Source organism: Protopterus annectens, chromosome 2.part2 (genome assembly GCF_019279795.1).
Source record: "Protopterus annectens isolate FY-2018-M chromosome 2.part2, PAN1.0, whole genome shotgun sequence".
In the NCBI taxonomy this organism is placed as follows: domain Eukaryota; kingdom Metazoa; phylum Chordata; order Ceratodontiformes; family Protopteridae; genus Protopterus; species Protopterus annectens.
In genome coordinates, this window is record NC_056730.1 from 14,811,217 (window position 1) to 14,833,472 (window position 22,256).

Sequence of the window (22,256 nt, forward strand, 5' to 3'; positions counted from 1 at the left end):
GTCCTTTGCAATGGCTTTCCAAGCTGAGACAAAGTAAAAATAAAATCAACCTTGATGAACAGTCTCAGACCAGTGTCATGAACGCGGAGGGTGTGGTAGTTGAATCATCCTCTTGGATGAGTCAGCCAGTATCAGAGTGGGACAATATAGTATAACAGTTATGGAGCTTCCCAGGTCTCCTTCTCTTTTGAGATGGGCCGGGTCAAAGAAGAAAAAGAAGTTGGAAATCAAAGTCTACACCAACTGTATTTGCGGTACTGAGATAAAAGAACTGGAAAAGGGGTCTTTACAAAAACAGAAAGAGCAAATTATACAGAAGTAAATGGAAATTGTGGGAATATATGCATAATAATGTTCAGGAGGAGGAGTGAGGTTTAAGAGAAGCAGGAATTCAGCAATTTGTTTGAAATGTTGTACTGATGATGGCACCAAAGAAAATATGTGATGTATATTGTATTTAAATGGAAAAATGTTAAAATGCTTTTTCTTTTCTATTAACATATGTTTGCCAGTGTCTTAAGTGATCATTTAATAAAAGTGTTTAAAAAAGAAAACAAACAAGGAGTAAAAGTAAGGGGAGTGGGACCACCCAGGTGTTCCACAAAGGCTCAAAGGTTAGGGTGTATTCCGCTGCAAGAGTTCACTGATGTTCTTCTGATCTGTTTAGCCAAACAGGGCTTTCACCACAAAATGGGCATTCGGTATTTTGTTGCTGAACTATTCCTTAAGAGAAGACTTTCAAAAACAAAAACAAACCAAACTGATAAATGAATAAAAGGCAAAGGGAAGACATTTTCAGACGCACCATACTGTGCAGACAAACACTCAAGCCCACAGCCATAGCCAGTACTGCAGTAGGATACATTTCACTTCAATGAAAAAAAAGACACTGTAGGTAGGGTCTTATGTAGGTCCCACCATGAACCCAAACTTAGGAAAATTATTACATTTACACAATGCCTTCCTCACTAGACAATAAAAATGGGACAGATGAGAAGAAATGTTAAGGGCTACTGTACTGTGTGAACTTCCATGAAGGCTAGGTGGGACAGTCCAAGCTCCCAACGCACATCTGCCCCACAACAGAAAACACACAATCAAGAGAGGGAGGAAAAACTTGGGGAACGTAAAGTGAAAAATCCCAGCAGATGCAGGACAGCACCTTCTCCCAGGACACCCTTAGGATCCACATTGACCCCAGTCAGAATCTGGTGACAGACCAGGGGTACAGGAGGACTGATATGCCCAGTGTGGGATGTGGGGCACTGGGAATGTTTATCAGAATGAAGCAAGGACAATAACATACACCCCCCCCCCAAATAAAAAGGCTCAACAACTGAAACAGCGCTGGAATAAACTGCTGTTGAAAAACTCTAGAATCCTTGTGTGCAACAAGGCTGCAAAGTGTTATGGTCACTGGGATCACACAGTCAGCATTGGGATGCTTGGCAAGTATGTCTGCTCACAAAGATGCCAGATGGAAAAGGATTCTAGCCTTTTTTAGAGATAACACAGAGAATGGAGTCTCCCATTCACAAGTGCAAGAAATGAACATGTGAATCAAAAAAAAAAACCCCGCAAACCTCACTGTTACATCATAAAAGCATTTCTGCAGACAACTTCAGCTCCCTAAGCAACCTCATATATGTTGACACAAATTGACATACCTCAATAAAGGGGAAATACTCTGAGGTACTTCAATTTTGGGACTTACTATGCATGACACCCATTTACACTTGTAATGCTGTTATTCCCACAATCTAGTTATATATATATTTTTTTAATTTTACACATCTGTTGACCAGGTAAACTCACCGGGCAAACAGTCCCTTTACAGGGAGTGACCTGGGAACACTAAAAGTAGACAAATAATGGCGGCAGGAATCAAACCATGTTACCTGGGCAATGAAAGCAGCTGCATAACAGCTCAGATCTCAAGGCGTCTGCACTAAATGCCAGACTAACACTTCACCATTTCAACATGCAGTTTGGCCATTTTCAGGAAAGCAATTGTGGTTCTCCGAACATTAATTGGTACTCAAGGATATCAGCAGGCTGCTCAAACAGCATCCATAAAGTACAGTTTTGTACCTAACATAAATGTAGATGTCCGAGAGGTATGCATCTGCAGTCCTAACAAATGGGTTGTCCTGGCCTCAGGCAGCCCTTCGGTCGGCCGGATTCCAAAGTCTGGGTCTGGCCTCGGCTGATGTCGCACTTCACCCGACGTCATAGCTGCAGTTCTGCGGGTATAAAGGCATCAGCCGACGCGATTTTCCTCAGTGTTTCTTGCCCCAGATGCCAGGTGCCCTCTAGGAAGGCTAAATTTGGATAAATGCAAATGTTTCCAAACAATAGAGAGCAAATAGAAAAGAACATGTATATACATATATACAAACAAATACACCATAATAGATTCCCCCAGCTAGCTACGAGATGGGCAAATACCCTAGGAGTACCACAGAGGGGAAGGAGGGTGGGTAATCCTGACTGCAGATGCATACCTCTCGGACATCTACATTTATGGTAGGTACAAAACTGTACTATGTCCTTCAAGGATGAATCTGCAGTCCTAACAAATGGGTAGAATACCATAGCCAAACTGGGGGAGGAGGCACTAAGAGTTTATGGTGTAGTTAAGATCCCTTGCAAAACAGCAGTGGTAAAACCTGCTCGGGATCTGGAGTATAAAGGCAGATTATAATGCTTGGCAAATGTATGCACGGAGCTCCAAGTAGCAGCCTCTAAAATGTCTTTGGTAGCCACTCCTCGAAGAAAGCTGTAGTAGTGGCTGTAGCCCTTGTGGAATGAGGTCTGATGTTTTCTGGAGTTGCCTTTCCATGAAAAGAGTAACAAAATCTAATGCAATTTCCTATCCATTTTGAGATTGTTTGTTTTGAAATTGCTTTTCCTTCCATTCCTGTTGCATATGCTACCAGAAGCTGGTCAGTTTTTCTATTGTTCTTGGTTCTGTCCAGGTAGTAGCACAATTGTCTGTGTACATCCAAGGTATGCAGCAATCTTTCCCCCCTGTTCTGTGGGTTGGGGAAGAATGTTGGCAGGTGTATTGCTTGGTTTAATGATACCCTAGAGACCACCTTTGGCATAAAGGTAGGATTAGTTCTCATGGACACTCTATCCTGATGGAAGATAAGGAAGGGCTGTACTGCCATCAATGCCTGTAATTCAGAAACCCTTCTAGCTGAAGTGATTGCAAGCAGGAATGCAGTCTTCCAAGATAAGTACTGTAATTCTGCTGTTGCTGCTGGTTCAACAGCCGGAAGTGTCACCTTTTCTACCACAAAGTTCAAGTCCCACGTAGGCAATGGTGGTTTGCTTGGTGGCTTTACATTTTTAATTCCTCTGAGAAACTGCCTGAGTAGAGGTTGAAAAAAGACTGGAGGATCCATGTTGTATTCTGCTGAAATTGCTGATGCATGAATCTTAATGGAGGAATAAGACAGACCATTGTGGAAAAGCTCTGCTAAGTATTCCAGGATGTTAGCTATGTTTGCCAATGATGCATCTACTCCTTTTGTTGCACTCCAAATGAGATATCTTTTCCATTTTGCTGAATAAGTTTTCCTTGTTGAGGGTCTGCGAGCCTCCAAGATAATGTATTTAACCCTTTGAGATAAATCTGGGTTATTTTTAATTATGTAATGTTCCAAGCAGCTAGCTGCAGTGTTTTCAAGTTTGGATGCAGGATTTTGAAGTGGTTCTGTGTTAGCAGTAGAGGTAGGGTAGAGGCCATGTGTTCCCGGACATACTCCTCAGTAGCGGGTACCAATGTTGCCTCGGCCAATCTGGAGCTATCAAGATGATCCTCGGGTGATCTTCTTTGATCTTCAGTAGCACTTTGTGCATCAAAGGAAGAGGTGGGAATGCATATGCTGTCAGTTTTTCCCAGCTGAAGGATAGAGAGTCCACCTTCCAAGCAAGTGGGTGGTATGTCCTTGTGCAGAATTTTTTTTAGTTGGTGGTTGTGTGGGGATGCGAACAGGTCTATTTCTGGCAATCCCCATTTCCTTGTGATGGCTATGAAGATGTCTGGATGCAGCATCCATTCGTGGGCATCCGTGGTGGTTCTGCTTAAGATATCTGCTAGAATATTTTCTTTTCCTGGCACGAATATGGCTTGGAGCTGAATGTTGAGGCTCAGGGCCACATTCCAGAGGTCCATTGCCATCCGGCATAGAGGATATGAATGCGTGCCTCCCTGTTTGTTGATATACCACATAACTGTGGTGTTGTCCGTCCTTATCAGCAAATGACCCTGTTGTAGAAATGGTCTGAATGTCTGAATTGCCTGTTTTACTGCCAGCATCTCTTTTTGATTTATGTGTAGGTTAATCTGGTCTTGAGTCCATAAGGCTTGTATGCACTTGTCCACCATGTGTGCCCCCCAACCGAGGTCTGAGGCGTCCGTGGTGATAGTCTGGCTTGGGTGAGGCCTGTGGAAGGGTAGCCCTTTGTTCAATTGACAGGCCTGGGCCCACCACTGGAATTCTTGCTTCAGGCATGGAATTATTGGAATTTTGGTTTCTAGGCTGTGCTTGTGCTGAGACCATAAATTCCTCATGTACCATTGCAACTTCCTCATATGTAGTCTGGCATGTGGAATTAATATTATGCAGGATGCCATGTAACCCAGGGCTTGCAGGATTTCCCTTGCTGTAAGCTGGTTCTGTGTTGTTAATGCCATGAAATAGAGTGGTAGCTGCTTCTGTTTTTCTGCTGTGAGGAATGCCATCTGGTTTGATGTGTCCAGTTCTGCACCCAGGAAGGTTATCCTTGGGATGGTATCAGCCTTGACTTTTTGTGTTGACTGTGTATCCCAGGGCTTGCAACAGGTGAATAACCTTTTCAAATCTTTTGTTAATTTGTCTTTGCTGTCCGCTTGTAACAGGCAGTCGTCCAGGTATGGATAAATTTGAATTCCCTGAAGCCTGCAATGAGCAATTACTGATGCCAGGCATTTCGTGAATACTCTGGGCAGTAGATAAGCCAAAAGGCAATGCTGAGAATTGATAATGCTCTGATCCTGCAAGAAATCTGAGGTATCTTCTGCAATTTGGTCGTATGGGGACGTGCAGGTATGCCTCCTTGAGATCCAGAGTCACCAGCCAAGACTCCTTGCCCAGCATGGGAAGAAGTTGCTGTAGGGTCAGCATTTTGAATTTTGGAACAATGAGATATGTGTTTAGAGCGGACAGGTCGAGGATAGGTCTCCATTGTTTTTCCTTTCTTGGTACCAGAAAAAGTCTTGAATAAAATCCTTGTCCTTGTTCCATAGCCGGTACCTTTTCTATAGCTCTCATCCTTAGTAAGTGGTCTATTTGTTGTACAGCGTTTGTCCTTTGGTTTGGAGGTAGGTTTGGCATTCCTCTCTTCCTTGGAAGAGTATGGAAGTGAAACCTGTAGCCTTTGTCTATTGTCTGTAAAATCCATTTGTCTCCTGTAATATAATGCCAATTTACTGGAAATAAGGCTAATTTTCCACCTAAGGGTGCTGCCAGTTGTTCCCTGGTAGGCGGTTTCAGAGCCAAGTCACTGTGATTGTCCTGTAGAAGTGGTAGTGGCTGGATCTGTGGCAGTAGTTCTCTGGCTGTTAGGCTGCCACTGACGTCCCCTGTAGGCACCTCTGGATCGACCTCTGCCTCTAGGGCGTCTATTTCTGCTTCTCTGTGCTCTGGTGGTGTCTGGAAAGGACCAATTCTTGGAAGGCCAGTTCCTACTAAATCTCGGAGGCTGGACCTGTAAGAAATCCTTGACTGTCTGGACAGATTTAGCTTTTTCTTCCACCTTCTTCAACACTTGCTGTGCAGGGGAACCAAACAAACTGTGCTTTTCCATGGGAGCATCTAGAAGCTTTGACTTTACATGGTCTGGTAAGGATTGTTCTTTTAACCATGCATGCCTTCTGATCACTGTACCAGTCATAGCTGATCTAAAGGAAGCCTCCAGTGCATCATAGCCGCATTTTAAGGAATGATTACTGACCTGCTGAGTGTTATGCGCCAAATCCTGAAGGGACTTACGGTCTAAAGGTTCAGGTGAGGACAGTTTTTTAGTGAGCTGATCTAACAGAAATTCCTGATACTGAATCATGTGGAATTGACAGTTTAAGGCCCTAGCAAAGAGTAGCAGAAGTATAAACTTTTTACCCCATCTCCAATGCCCTAGATTCCCTTTCAGAGGGAGGGGTTTTGGCAGAGGCAACTGCTACAGCTTTGGGGCCCTGTGAAATAGTTTCAGGATCTGCAATAGGAGCCTTATACAAATGATAATGTGTGTCCGAACCCTGTAGTATCTGTCGGGCTTAGCAGGGCCGGAGGCAGTGAGTCAGGGAAGTACAAGCATCATTAAATGCATCATCCACAACTGTAAGTACTGGAGGAATAGCTAAAGGCCTATGCGGTGGTAAATGCAAAAAAGTCCTAAGCCTTTTCCTAGAGTCTGAAAAATCCTGGCCCTGCCATTGAAATTGTTCCCTCATAGCATGCAAGGTTTCCCCAAAAGAAAATTCCTCAGGAGGAGAGGCAGAAGGTATGGAATCCTCTGCATCAGAGTCCTCATATGGAGAATAAGGGCCCTCTGGAGGATTTGTATTTTCTGAATCATCAGAGGAATAATCTGAAGAAACTGGCTCAGGGGCTCTGCTCTAAGCCTCTTCTCTGGAGGTGGGTGAGAGGCCCTGTCAGGGTGAGACTGGGTTCCCCTGATCAAAGAAATGAGATCCTCTGCTAGACTAAGCATTTGAGTACTAGAGCTAGGCCTGTGAGAGGGGCTTTAGCAGGCACGGCCTTTGAAGATTTAGCTGCTTTAGCCCTGGCAAAAGCCTTAATTGACATGGATGCAGGGGGCCTAGCAGCTCCACGTGCAGGAGAAGATACATCTAAGGGGATAGTAGCTGATAAATCCTGAGAAACTGTAAGAGCAGGTGGATTTTCAGTAGCAGATTCAGCCATGCTGGAAGAGGCCTCGCAGAAGGAGGCATGCAAGGAAGAACCGCGGACTCGGCTTCAGCAGAAACCGAGACACTCGCGGTTGGCTTAGCCGTGGTTTCGGCCAAAACCGCGGACCGTGAGTGTCGGTCCTTTTCCTTACGCTTTTTAGCTAAATGTGAAGTCGGAGTCTCCGACGGCATGATATAAGCAAAAGCGGAGCCGAAAAACTCCTCTGCAAACTCCGACCGACGTCTAAGTGTTCGTCGGTTGAAGGAAGCACAGGCTAGACAAGCTGCTACGTCGTGGTCTGGGCCTAAACAAGGTAGGCAGTAAGAGTGGAAATCTTTATGAGGTATTTGTTTCCCACAAGTTAACCAGTTATTCACTTTTTCTGACATCGGCTGAGGCAAGAAAGAGTCCCCAACGGGTACTTAGCTTTTAGAAGTCTTCGTAGTAGCAATCTCTGGTTCTGACCGACCGCACTTGCGAACAGCTTCTGCTTCGGGCGCCACGCGGCAAGAAAGACTGAGGAAAATGGCGTCGGCTGATGCCTTTATACCCGCAGAACTGCAGCTATGACGTCGGGTGAAGTGCGACATCAGCCAAGGCCAGACCCAGACTTTGGAATCCGGCCGACCGAAGGGCTGCCTGAGGCCAGGACAACCCATTTGTTAGGACTGCAAATGCATCCTTGAAGGACATTGAAGGGATATAAGGGCAGGACAAATTAAGTCTCCTTGGACTTTTTCACTAAAAATCTGTCACACACTTCTGGGAGGAAGGGACATGGGCATGATGCCAGCTTAAGCTTTTCTACATAAGCCTGAGGGCATCAACTGAATAGTCATCCAGTAAAGAAGCAGCAGGAAGGATGGAGTTAATATCCATGTCAATCAACAAGACAGAGGCCTCAATATTCTCCAAAACGACTTAAGACCAAGAGGGCTAGGGAGTTGCACAAACCTTGCTACTTGCAGGTATAAATTCATATGGCAGCAAACACAAGACAGACCAAGGCAGGGCATCTATCAATAGCCCAGTAACGTATGTTGTATCAAGCAAAGTTTGGACAAGCACATGCTGGGTCTAATCCAAGCTTCAGACCAAGATTCCAAATGGTACACCTGCAACTCAAATTCTTACCAGAGAGCAAACATCAGCTTGATGTCTATGCTCAGATATACGAACAATGGTACATAATGACTAGATGGCTCCTCTTCATTGGTTCATGGAAAATATAAGGATAGTACAGTTTTGTATGAACTTACCATAACAGGAGGTGTCCTACTGATCACGGCTGCAGTATTTCAAACTGCTTGGTTATCTCACCAAATAACCTGAATGCCCATTTCGGGTAGTGAAGCTAAAATCTTCCACAGAGACATATGTGCGTCAGTCATATGGCTTAAGCCTGCAGGTGTAAGGGTACATCAGCAGATGTATATGAGTAAATCCTCAGACTATTTCCAAGCCAGTAAACCTGTAGAAGCCTGAATAACAAAATAAACTGGTCATCTACAAGGCAAAGGGAAAGTGGTCCCCCTCTGTCCATGAAGAAAGGGAGGGAAGAAACAGAAAAGGGGAAAGGTAGGGTGGGAAAGAATAGTGCGATATTTATCATTAGGACATCTACTGTTATGGTAAGCTCTTACACAACTGTACTGTGTCCTTCCTTAGATTACTGTGGCAGTATTCCAAATTGTTAGATGATTCGCAAAGCTTATGAAATGTTAGGGGTAGTTAGTTGAAAAATAGGAGAAATGTCCAGTAATCCAGAGAGGACTGACCTGTTAAATGTAACTCTGGATTTAGAAAAAGAATACAATTTGTAATGTTCATTAAAGGCATGCATATAAGACCAAGTAGTTATTCCAGGATCATTCTAGAATCAATCCCCTTTCTAATAGGCTCCAGATAAGGCCCCTGCTTTAATAGAATGTGTCTTGGATGGAGAAGCAAAGGATTTTCCATGCTGAGTGTAACAAAAGGTAATGGATTTAGACATCCAGTTAGAACAGTTTGCTTAGAAACAGTCTCTTTCCAGGATTCTAAGCTAGGAAATCCAAACAGTTGGTCTGACTTGTGGATATCTTTAGTCTTTTACAGGTAGAATTCTGAGTTGTCTATGCACATCAAGAGAAAGTAAGATCCTTTCCCCCTTGCTTTGTGGATTACGAAAGAAGGTGGAAAGATTTATGGTCTGATCGAGAGACCATTCATTTATAACTTTAGGCATAAAGGAGGGATCATCTCTTAAAGATAACCCTATCCTTGTAAAAAATAAGGAAGGAAGGGGTTGCCAAAAGTGCCTGCAGTTTGCAGACATTTAGCCAAGGTGAAAGCTACCAGAAGAATGGCTTTCCAATAACAGAATTTGACACAGGCAGAAGCTACTGATTCAAAAGGAGGGACAGTGAGTTTCTTCAGCACAAAACTGAGGTCTTAGGCAGGTGGGATGGCTCTCCTTGGAGCCTTCATGAGTATACCTTTTAAGAACCATTTTACATCTAACCTGATCAGAAGAGGGGGATACAGAAGTAGGCAAGCAGATAAAGCTGAAATGTGTGCCTTAACAGATGAAACTGCTAGGCCAGATTTCAATAGATCATACAAATAAGAGGACCACTGGGGTATTATACGGCACTGGGTTCTATTATTTAGCCAGAAATCAGACAGTAAATCTTTCTCATTTTGATATGCAAGATTTCCTGGTGGTAGGTTTCCTTATTTGAGCACATCCTGAGAAAACTGGTGTCTAAAAAGGATCAGAATTCTAGCATCCATAATGTCAAGTTGAGGATGACCGATAGGGATGAAGTAATGAACCCTTCTATTCTATGAGAAATTCCTCAGTGGATGGTAACTTTGGGTAATGGCCTTTGGCTATGTGGAAGAGAAGGGGGAACCAATACTGCTGCAGCCAGCAGGGAGTCATGAGTAAGATCTTTGGGTATTCTCTTTGGATCTTCAATAAGATCTTGGGGAGAACAGGAAGCAGAAGGAAGGCATAGAAGAGCCTCTCTTTCCAAGGAAAAGACACTGCATCTGTTTTCCAAGCTTGTGGAAGTAGGTTCTGGTGCAAAAGAGTGGAAGTTGTTGTTGATAGAGGCAAAGAGAGGCATCTCTTGCACCCTTCATTTGTGAACTTATTTCTAGGAAGACCTCCAGGTTCAGCATCCATTCATGGGGACCTTCCCTTGATCTGCTTAGAAAGACTGCCAGAACATTGTCTGGTGAGGGAATGTAAACTGCTGGGATTGAGAGTTTGCTCTTTTGGCCTGCCCCAATGCCAAAAGAACCAATCTATACAGTTGACAGGATCTGGTGCCTCCAGCTTATTTATGTATCACATGACCATTGAGTTGTCTGTAAATGCTCTTAAGGGACCTGGTTTCCAAGAAAGGCGATCTGCAGGGCCTGAATTAAATTAGTGCCCTCATCTTCTTCAGACTGATGGTTTGTTGGCCATTTCCCTGGTCTCTCAGGTTGCCCATCAATGCTCTCGATGCATTGTCTGATGCATCTGTGTGCAACTCCTGTTGCAGTGTCTGCAGTTTGATGGATACTCCTGGGTTGAGTTTTACTTGTGATATCCACCAAAAGTGGATCCACCACACTGGTTCCATGGTGTAATGGTTAGCACGCTGGACTCTGAATCCAGTGATCAGAGTTCAAATCTCAGTGGAACCTGTTAAGGCCTTACGTTTGGATGGCACAGTGGCGCAGCAGTAGAGTTGTCACTTCACAGCAAGAGGTTCTCCAGTTAGATTCTCAACTGGAGTGCCTTCTGTGCAAAATCTGCATGTCCTCCCAGCATTCGTGTGGGTTTTTTCTGGGTACTCTGGTTTCTTCCTCCAAAGACATGCATCTGGAGCGTTTCTCCCCAAGCCTCCACTGAAAATTGGCTTAATTCCAAGTCGGACTTTCCCAGTAAACAAATGTTAAATAAATAAAGATTTCCAACTTTAGGCAAGGCAGAGGGGAATCTGGATGTCTAGGGGATGGGAATGTTGGAACCAGATGGATTTCAGTTACCACTGAATCTTTCTCATATGGAGTCTTACAAAAGGGACCATAGGTATGGTTGCAGCCATGAACCCCCACTACTCTGAGAATTTCTCTTGCTGTGCACTTGCACAGAGTAACAAGACAGTGAAAGTAAGTGGAGAGACTCTGCAACTTGTCTGTTGGTGGAAAGGCCTGCATGAGTTTGGTGTCTAGTCTGGTCTTGGGATGGTTTCATTGCAAACTTCTTTAGGTTGATTATGAAAGTACAGTTGCGTACTCTTACCATAAATGTAGATGTTCGAGTGTATTCACTATTGCAGTCATTACCATTTGGGTAATCTGCTGGCAGGTTGCCCTCAGTAGGCCTGATTAACCAAGTCTTGGGTCCTGCGTCGGTTGTTGTCCCTTCTTCCATGACGTCAGGTCATCAGGGGGTATAAAACATGCAGCTGACGCCATTACATCAGTTTTTCTTGCCCCAGATGTCAGGTGCCCCCCAAATGGGGAGCAAAAAAAAAATATATATAGATATATATATATATATATATATATATATATATATAATTAAAAACACAAAAATATACCTCCAAACAAAAGTAAATACACCAAAAAGGCTTTTAAGCATAGTAAAAGGAAGTAGAGGTATAGTCAGAGAAAAACAGGACTGCAACAGTGAAAAAACTCGAACATCTACATTTATGGCAAGTGTACACAACTGTATTATGTTCTTTGTGTTCACTGTTGCAGTCATTACATTTGGATAGATTCCCAAAGCTATGGTTGGGAGGATGGATTTATACAGCATTAGGACCACCTATAAGGCCTTGCAAAACAGCAGTGGCAAAACCAGCTCTTGATTTAGAGAAAATTGGTAAGTGATAATGCTTGGTGAAAGTATGAACTGAACTCCAGGTAGCAGCTTCTAGAATATCCCTGGTAGAAACACCTCTGAGAAAGGCTGTTGAAGCAGATGCAGCCCTGATGGAATGAGATCTGATCCCCTGGGGGATAGGTTTTCCATGGTGCTTATAACAGAAATGAATACAATGGCATATCCAATTTGAAATGGTTTGCTTTGAAATAGCCTTGCCCTCTGCCCCTGCAGCAAATGCTACCAGCAGTTGTTCAGATTTTCTTCAAGATTTAGTCCTGTCCAAGTAGACTCTAAGTTGTCTGTGTACATCCAATGAATGCAGAATCCGCTCCCCCTTGTTCTGTGGACTGAGAAAGAAAGTTGGCAAATGAATGGACTGATTAAGAGCCACACTGAATACCACCTTGGGCATGAATGATGGATTAATTCTGAGTGACACCCTGTCCGCATGAAAGATGATGAAAGGCACCACTGCCATAAGGGCCTGTAATTCAGATATCCTAGCTGAAGTGATTGCTAAAAGGAAAGGTGTTTTCCAGGAAAGAAATTTTAAGTCTGCAGTAGCAGCTGGCTCGAAAGGAGGTAGAGTGAGTTTCTCCAATACAAAGTTAAGGTCCCAGGCAGGGGTTGGAGCTCTCCTGAGTGGTCTCAAGTTTTTGGCCCCTCTGAGATACTGCTTTAGAAGAGGATGAGAGAAGAGGGGGGTTCTGTGTTGTAATGAGCTGACATGGCTGAGGCATGGATTTTTATGGAAGAAAAAGACAGGCCCTTGTGAAGCATCTCAGTTAAGTATTGCAAAATCTGAGGTAAACTGGGCACTGCTGTGCTCATCCCTTGAGATTGATTTCAGGCACAGAATCTTTTCCATTTGTCAGCATACAATTTTCTAGTACTAGGTCTTCTCGCCTCCAAAATGACATCCATCACAGGTTTACTGAGGGATGCTGAGGGGAATTTAAGTGATTAGCCAAGCTGCAAGATTCAATGTTTGGAGGTGAGGGTGCAGAATTTGGTTCTCCTGCTGAGACAGTAAGGAAGGTGTCTGAGGCAGGTACCACGGTGAAATGTGTGACACACTGCGCAGGAGTGGGTACCAGTGTTTACGAGGATAGTCTGGAGCAATCAAAATCATTTTTGGTTTGTCCTGTTTGACTTTTAGTAGAACTATGGAGAGCAGAGGCAGAGAGGGAAAGGCATAGACTGAAAGGTTTTTCCAGCTAAGGACAGAGCATCCACGTTCCAGGCTTTTTTGTGATGAGTTCTTGTGCAAAATTTGTCCAACTGGTAGTTCTGGGGTGAGGCAAAAAGATCTATGTCTGGGCTCCCCCATTTGCGTGTCAACATGTTGAAAATCCGTGGTTCCAGTTATTTCTGCTTAGTTCGTCTGCCAGAACTTTCAGCTTTCCTGGCAGGAATTGAGCTTGTAGTTGTACTTGGTATCTCAAGGCCGTGTTCCACAATGCCATGGCTAGTCTGCAAAGGGGGTAGGAATGTGTACCCCTTGCTTGTTTATGTACCACATAACCGTGGTGTTGTCCGTCTTTATCAGTAATTGTCCTGGATGAGGGTAGTCCTTGAAGACTGTCAGAGCATTCTGTATAGCTAGCATTTCTTTTTGATTGATATGAAGGTGCATTTGATTTGGGCTCCATTGGCCATGAATGCAGTTCCCTGCCAGATGAGCCCCCCCATGCATAGTCTGATGCATCTGTAGTTAGGGTTTGGGTGGCAGGGGGTGGTGCGAATGGCAGTCCCTTGTTTTGGTGGCAGGCCTCTGTCCACCAGAGGAACTCTAGGCGCAGGCAAGGTATGATAGGAATCATTGTTTCAGGCTGTGACAACGCTGACTCCATAAACCTTTTAAGTACCACTGAAGTTTCCTCATATGCAGTCTTGCATATGGAATTAGAAGAATGCAGGAGGCCATGAACCCCAAGGCTTGCAGTATTTGCCTTGCAGATAGCATGTTTTTTGTGGCCACCTGTTTGAAGTAGGTCATCAAATGAATTTGCTTTTCTGGCATAAGGAAAACCATCTGGGCAGTTGTATTCAAGCTTGCACCGAGGAATGTAATTTTTTGAGAGGGTACCAGTTGTGATTTCTTTTTGTTTATGGTGTACCCTATGCAAGTTAGAACTCTTTTTACAAACGCCAGATGTTTTAAAAGAATGGCCTGGTTTTCTGCCTGAATTAAGACAATCATCCAGGTATGGATATATCTGAATATTTCTTTGCCTGCAAAATGCAATTACTGGAGCCAGGCACTTTGTGAATACCCTGGGCACAGTAGACAAGCCAAAGGGCAGTGCAGAGAACTGATAATGCATGCAGCCTGCTTTGAAGAGTAGGTATCTTCTGCAAGATTCCCTGATTGGGATATGCAGGTAAGCCTCTTTTAAATCTAGAGTTGCCAACCAGGCATCCTTGCCTAGCATAGGAAGTAACTGGTGAAGAGTCAGCATCCTGAATTTTGGAATGTCCAGAAAAGTGTTTAGAGTAGACAGGTCCAGAATTGGACGCCATGATTTGTCTTTTCTGGGTACCAAGAAAAGTCTGGAATAGAAACCTTGTCCCTTTTCTTCTTCTGGTACTAGTTGAATAGCCCCCATGTTAAGGAGGGAAAGTACTTGTTTCTGAGCCTCTGCCCACTGATTTGGGGGCAGGTCTGGCCACCCGTTTGGGGTTGGCAGCGTGTGGAAATGAAATCTGTATCCCTGGGACACTACATTTAACACCCATTTGTCCTGGGTTATAAGTTGCCAGTTTCTGGAATGAAGAGTCAGTTTTCCCCCCAAAGGGGCGGCTAAGAGGCAAGTGCTTGGTAATTTTAAAGGGAAGTCATTGAGACAGTTTACCATAGGGTGGTGCCCTGTTGTTTCCAGATTTGGAAGTGGAAGCACCCCATTGCTTAGTTCTGAAAGTCCTTGGGACTGAAACCTGGTGCTTTTGGAATGTCTGGGTTTGGTTGGAGTGCCTCTGGAAGGAACTGGAAAGGACCAGTTCTTAGTAGGCCAGTGCCTACTAAATCTAGGAGGTTGTACTTGTAAGAAATCTTTCACAGTTTGCATAGATTTAGCTTGATCTTCCATCTTTTTTAGAACTCCTTCAGCCTTATTGCCAAACAGGCGGTCCTGCTGTAAAGGAGCATCCAAAAGTTTTGCTTTAACATGATCAGGCAGAGATTGCTCCTTAATCCAAGCATGCCTTCTAAGCACAGACCCAGTAACAGCAGCCCTGCAAGAGGCCTCTTAAGAATCAAAACCACATTGCAAAGTATGCTTGCCAATTTGTTCAGCTGAATGCAATAAATCCTGTAAATCTTTATTCTCCACACAGTCAGAAATCATCATCATTTTCTGTTTAAGCAGCCCCATGATATGCTGTTGATATTTTAGCATATGGAATTGACAGTTTAAAGCCCTGATTGCTAAAGTTGCAGAAGTATAAACCTTTTTACCTCATCTATCCAGCGCCCTGGAGTCTCTATCAGAAGGGGTAGGATTTTTAGCAGTAGAAGCCTTAATGCCCATGGGGCCCTGAGAAATGGTTTCAGGGTCCGCAACAGGATTTTTGAAAAGGAATTTCTGGGACTCAGGAACCCTGTAGTACCTGTCTGGTTTGCTAGGGGCTGGAGGCAAGGAATAAGGGGCCACACTGGATTCCAAAAACACAACAACAATGTCTAGTACAGGAGGTATAGCCAAAGGCCTATGCTGCGGAAGAAGATGGAAATCCCCAAGCCTTTTTTTGGATTCAGAGAAATCCTGACTTTCCCAGTGGAAATGCTCTCTTAAGGTATGTAAAGTTTCCCCAAAAAAGAAATCCTCAGGTGGAGAAACAGAGGGAATGAAATCCCCTGCATCCGAGTCCTCATAAGCAGGTATGGACAAATCCAGGCAATTAGAAGAGTCAGAAGAAACAGAGTCCTGTTCAGAAGATTCATAGTCAAGTTCAATCTGAGGCCTCTTGGAGGGGGGGGGGGGTCGACTACCCCTGATTAGAGTAATTATGTCTTCAGCCATTTTGATCATTTGTTTTTTAGGCATAGGGGCCTGAACATGTGGCCTGGGCGTCATTTTTTTAGACATAGATCGACATTTAGGCCTGCCTTAGTATTGACGTTGGAGTTGGTTTAATATGCAAGTCTGTAGGCCTGAATACACCCTCAGAAGCCAGTGCTCAGCGGCTCCGGACCCATCCAAGGTAGAGACATCTGCGGGTACCGGACTCCAAATGGGTCTCAGTAGAGGCCTGCGAATCAGAAATAGCGGGTATCAGGGGCTGCGAAAGCACCTCACTGAGTACCAGCGAACTGGTGACTGGCTTAGGAGAATCGTCGTCGGCAGTTTTGGATCTCAATGGCCTGTCTCTGTCTTTTTCTTTACGTTTTTTTGGTATTCCGGTATTCGGATGGCTAACTGACGTCATTTCTGGATAATTAAACCAAAAACCGAAATATTTAGAAGCAAAAATGTACCGACGACGGATAGTGCGCTGATTAAATAAAGCACAAAACCGACAGCAAGGTACATCGTGGTCAGGGCCTAGGCAAGGAATACAGTACAAATGAAAATCCTTATGAGGTATTTGCTTCCCACAAGTAATGCAATTATTAACTTTTACTGACATCGGTAAGGAGCAAGAAAAAGTTTCCCCAACGGGGTACTTAGCTTTTAGTTGAAGACTTCAGTTCTGAAACTCGAAAACAAAAATTTCAGGAGTCGGCCGACCGGCACTTGTGAACTGCTTCTGCTTCAGGCACCGCGCGGCAAGAAAGACTGATGTAATGGCGTCGGCTGCATGTTTTATACCCCTGACGACCCGACATCATGGAAGAAGGGACAGCAACCGACACAGGACCCAAGACTTTGTTAATCAGGCTGACTGAGGGCAACCTGCCAGCAGATTACCCAAATGTAATGACTGCAACAGGGAAACACAAAGAACATCCACAGGCTCTGAAGTAGGGATAAGATGAAGCTAACATGAATTAAGAGCATCTGCTAAGAAGATGCCTGTAAGGGAATAAAAGCTGGAGTGAGACACTTTGTGAAATCTCTGAGGGCTACAGAAAGTTCAAAAGGCAAAGAAAAAAAATGAAATTGTGAAGAGCAAGTAGAAAACTTCAGACATTTTCTGTAAAGGGTGACTAGAAATATGAAGACAGACATACCTTAGGTCCAGAAACACCAGGAAAGTTTGTGGAAGAATGAATGGTAGCAGAGTTTGTAGGGACATCTTAAAAGGTGGGACACAGAGAAAGGCGTTGAGGGTAGAGCAATCCAGAATAGGTATCCAGTCTTCCTCTTTTCTTGGAATGATGTGGAATAGAACCAATTTTCCACAAATTAATTTAGGCACCAGTTCTATTGTGCCTTGCTCTAGCAAGGTTTGAATGATGGGAGACAGCAACTGTATCTGACTCTGAGTAAGAAGGATGCTATTAAATGACGGAACTTCTTTCCAAGTCATTCTGTACATGTTCTGAATTATGGAAAGAACCCATTTGTCTGAAGTGATGAGTAGCCAGTTTTTTAGAGATGAAGGAAGCCTTTTGGATAGGGGTAGGGAAGGTGACAGAGGGTAGGGGGGGCTCCCAGATCAAAATCCTCTGTCTGGTTTGTCTTGGAATATTTTTCTAGGCAATTTTCTGGTGTTATGAGAATGCCTACACTCATTGAGAGCAAGGTAGTTCCTTTGGAATCTGGGCATAATAGAGAGAAAAATCTGTCTACAGTCCTTCATACCTTTACCTTCTTTTTCTTGTAACTGTTTAAAATGACTAGCAGTATCCACACCAAACAAAAGGTCTTTGCTTAAAGCAGAGTCTAAAAGTTTTGCCTTTTGTCCAGTTTTGTGAGGTTTCAGCCAGTAACTAGTAGTTTATTGGTCGTTTTGGGCCAGTTTCTAGCTTTTTCCAGCCCCCTGGTATAAAACTTTCAGCTTGTACCTACTCAGCACAGACTCCACGTGGGCCAGCAGAGTAATCCAGGCTGCAGAGAGCTGAATAAGCGACTTTTCTTGATACTAAGTATATTTTTTGTTGCTTTCCACATCTGAATACCTAGCAACTGTATTTCGCCTGCCTTTCTGTTACATTGAAGCTGTTTTACTGCATTTAACTTAATATTGCACTTGGAATCCTTGTTTGTTACTATTTGACTGTATTTGTAGCAAATTCTTCTGTGTAAGCTGTAGTAGCTGATTCATAGCATTTATAAGTGTTTGCTGTACCTGTTTCTGCCTGTTTTGTGAAAAAAGAAAAAAGAAAAAATATATCTCTTGTTTTCCTGCTTTACTAGTTTAGTCCAGTTTCAGAGTTGCTGATTCCTGGGCTTTGGTTGTAGTTCCTGTGTACTGTTTCCTTGCCTTATTTGGGGAAGGAAGCTACCTTGCTTACCAGTGGGAGTGGGAAGCATTGAGCTGCCTTTGTCCAGTTTTGTGAGGTTTCAGCCAGTAACTAGTAGTTTATTGGTCGCTTTGGGCCAGTTTCTAGCTTTTTCCAGCCCCTGGTATAAAACTTTCAGCTTGTACCTACTCAGCACAGACTCACGTGGGCCAGCAGAGTAATCCAGGCTGCAGAGAGCTGAATAAGCGACTTTTCTTGATACTAAGTATATTTTTGTTGCTTTCCACATCTGAATACCTAGCAACTGTATTTCGCCTGCCTTTCTGTTACATTGAAGCTGTTTTACTGCATTTAACTTAATATTGCACTTGGAATCCTTGTTTGTTACTATTTGACTGTATTTGTAGCAAATTCTTCTGTGTAAGCTGTAGTAGCTGATTCATAGCATTTATAAGTGTTTGCTGTACCTGTTTCTGCCTGTTTTGTGAAAAAAAGAAAAAAAAGAAAAAAATATCTCTTGTTTTTCCTGCTTTACTAGTTTAGTCCAGTTTCAGAGTTGCTGATTCCTGGGCTTTGGTTGTAGTTCCTGTGTACTGTTTCCTTGCCTTATTTGGGGAAGGGAAGTTACCTTGTTTACCAGTGGGAGTGGGAAGCATTGAGCTGCCTTTTGTCCAGTTTTGTGAGGTTTCAGCCAGTAACTAGTAGTTTATTGGTCGTTTTGGGCCAGTTTCTAGCTTTTTCCAGCCCCTGGTATAAAACTTTCAGCTTGTACCTACTCAGCACAGACTCCACGCCAGCAGAGTAATCCAGGCTGCAGAGAGCTGAATAAGCGACCTTTCTTGATACTAAGTATATTTTTTGTTGCTTTCCACATCTGAATAGCTACGAACTGTATTTTCCCTGCCTTTCTGTTACATTGAAGCTGTTTTACTGCATTTAACTTAATATTGCACTTGGAATCCTTGTTTGTTACTATTTGACTGTATTTGTAGCAAATTCTTCTGTGTAAGCTGTAGTAGCTGATTCATAGCATTTATAAGTGTTTGCTGTACCTGTTTCTGCCTGTTTTGTGAAAAAAAAGAAAAAAAATATCTCTTGTTTTTCCTGCTTTACTAGTTTAGTCCAGTTTCAGAGTTGCTGATTCCTGGGCTTTGGTTGTAGTTCCTGTGTACTGTTTCCTTGCCTTATTTAGTGGAAGGGAAGCTACCTTGCTTACCAGTGGGAGTGGGAAGCATTGAGCTGCCTTTGTCCAGTTTTGTGAGGTTTCAGCCAGTAACTAGTAGTTTATTGGTCGTTTTGGGCCAGTTTCTAGCTTTTCCAGCCCCTGGTATAAAACTTTCAGCTTGTACCTACTCAGCACAGACTCCACGCCAGCAGAGTAATCCACTCTGCAGAGAGCTGAATAAGCTACTTTTCTTAATACTAAGTATATTTTTGTTGCTTTCCACATCTGAATACCTAGCAACTGTATTTCGCCTGCCTTTCTGTTACATTGAAGCTGTTTTTACTGCATTTAACTTAATATTGCACTTGGAATCCTTGTTTGTTACTATTTGACTGTATTTGTAGCAAATTCTTCTGTGTAAGCTGTAGTAGCTGATTCATAGCATTTATAAGTGTTCGCTGTACCTGTTTCTGCCTGTTTTGTGAAAAAAAGAAAAAAAAAAAATATATATATATCTCTTGTTTTTCCTGCTTTACTAGTTTAGTCCAGTTTCAGAGTTGCTGATTCCTGGGCTCTGGTTGTAGTTCCTGTGTACTGTTTCCTTGCCTTATTTGGGGGAAGGGAAGCTACCTTGCTTACCAGTGGGAGTGGGAAGCATTGAGCTGCCTTTTGTCCAGTTTTGTGAGGTTTCAGCCAGTAACTAGTAGTTTATTGGTCGTTTTGGGCCAGTTTCTAGCTTTTTCCAGCCCCCTGGTATAAAACTTTCAGCTTGTACCTACTCAGCACAGACTCCACGTGGGCCAGCAGAGTAATCCAGGCTGCAGAGAGCTGAATAAGCGACTTTTCTTGATACTAAGTATATTTTTGTTGCTTTCCACATCTGAATACCTAGCAACTGTATTTTGCCTGCCTTTCTGTTACATTGAAGCTGTTTTACTGCATTTAACTTAATATTGCACTTGGAATCCTTGTTTGTTACTATTTGACTGTATTTGTAGCAAATTCTTCTGTGTAAGCTGTAGTAGCTGATTCATAGCATTTATAAGTGTTTGCTGTACCTGTTTCTGCCTGTTTTGTGAAAAAAAAGAAAAAAAAAAAAATATCTCTTGTTTTTCCTGCTTTACTAGTTTAGTCCAGTTTCAGAGTTGCTGATTCCTGGGCTTTGGTTGTAGTTCCTGTGTACTGTTTCCTTGCCTTATTTGGGGAAGGGAAGCTACCTTGCTAACCAGTGGGAGTGGGAAGCATTGAGCTGCCTTTTGTCCAGTTTTGTGAGGTTTCAGCCAGTAACTAGTAGTTTATTGGTCGCTTTGGGCCAGTTTCTAGCTTTTTCCAGCCCCTGGTATAAACGCTAGCTGATTGAGCGATTTAAGGCGGAGCTGCCACTGTTGCACACTAGGGCAGTGCCGGTTAAGCAGGTTTAAACTATTCGGCTACCTAAAGTCCACTCTTCAAATTTTCCTTAAAACTACCTTCCTCGAACTATACTACTGATCAAATCAGCATATCCTATAACTAAAAGATCATCTCTACTTGACTCCAAGTAGACTATTCTCTATCTATTAAACCTAGCACTTGCTCCTACAGTACTTATTACCTTGATACGCACTCTTGTCATAGATAGCACCCCAAAAGGCAACCCCCATTTCTCGGTCACCCACGTCCCCGGAATCTTTTTAAAGTTTTTCGTCTACCCTTCTAGCATGTCGAGGATCAGTTGCTAGTGTCCTCTCCTGCTCAGCTGGTGAACCTGGGAATATTGAGGCAATGTTTCAATTGCCTCATGTACACAGACAACCCTCTCCTCCTCCCACAAAACACAAATACATGCGAGATGCAACTATACGGCCAAACTGGAGGCTGAGCTCTCTCAACATAGGACTGGCAAGACCAGTCAGGAGGAGAAGGTTACCACACACACTATAGACCCAGTCTCACATAGTACCATTACAACCTCAAATCATACACATAAACACACAAAGACACACTCGGAGGCTCTGATCAAAATCTACCAAAACAGCAGAGGCCACCAAAGCAGACACCCAAACAACCACCACCTCAGAACACAACACCCAACACATAGACCTCACAGTCAGAGTGTCAAACAGTCACAGCCCTTAAGGCCAAACACAATGCCAGACACACTAGTCATTGGTGACTCCATAGTCAGACACACTGATGTCCCGCTCACCAGACTGAGTAAGGAGAAGGTCACAGTAAGCTGCCTATCGGGCGCTAGAATCCGCCACATAACGCAAGCACTCAGGTCTCTCAACAGCAGGTACAAATATGACTCAGTCATTGTCCACGCTGGTGTAAACGACCTGAGACGCACCTCCTTGGACTACATGTAAAGAGACATTGAGGAGCTCTCTGATTATGTAGCCCAGGCAGGTATGACCCTGACCTTGAGCAGTATCCTACCTTCACCAAGAATGATGCCACAATACAGAGATAAGATGATCAGCTTTAACAATTGGCTTAAACACTGGTGTCATTCAAAGGGGATCCAGTATCTGTCTGCCTGGGATGACATGCTGGACAAGCCACGCTGCTCTCAAGGGACGGCTTGCACCTGTCACCCCTGGGATTCAGGATATTGGCAAAGGCTCTTGCCACCCCCATAGTGCCTTTTTTAGGCAAGGCTCTAATTCTAAACCTACCACCCTAGAACACAAAAAAGGAAAAAAACTAAGGGTAATGCTGCTCAATGCCAGAAGTCTAAATCTCAAAATGCACGCACTCGAGGCCCTTCTCAGTATGGAGAACATCGATGTCTGTGCTGTGACAGAAACCTGGTTCAAGGCTCCTGAGAGCACCCCAGCTATCAGGTTTTACCTCATATCATGCTCCGCCCCAAAATCCGGACAATACCAAGAAAGGAGGGGGTATCCATATTCATCAAGGACACCC

The 22,256-nt window shown here is 43.6% G+C and overlaps 1 protein-coding gene and 1 non-coding gene across 2 annotated transcripts in view; one reads left to right on the forward strand and one right to left on the reverse strand.

The window, feature by feature from the left end:
- Positions 1–22,256, reverse strand: part of AP3B1 (adaptor related protein complex 3 subunit beta 1) — a 2,578,902-nt gene that overhangs the window by 127,551 nt on the left and 2,429,095 nt on the right. The gene's annotated exons all lie outside the window — the stretch shown is intronic.
- TRNAQ-CUG lies at positions 10,569–10,640 on the forward strand. The gene has a single exon. It is a non-coding gene; the product is annotated as a tRNA-Gln (tRNA).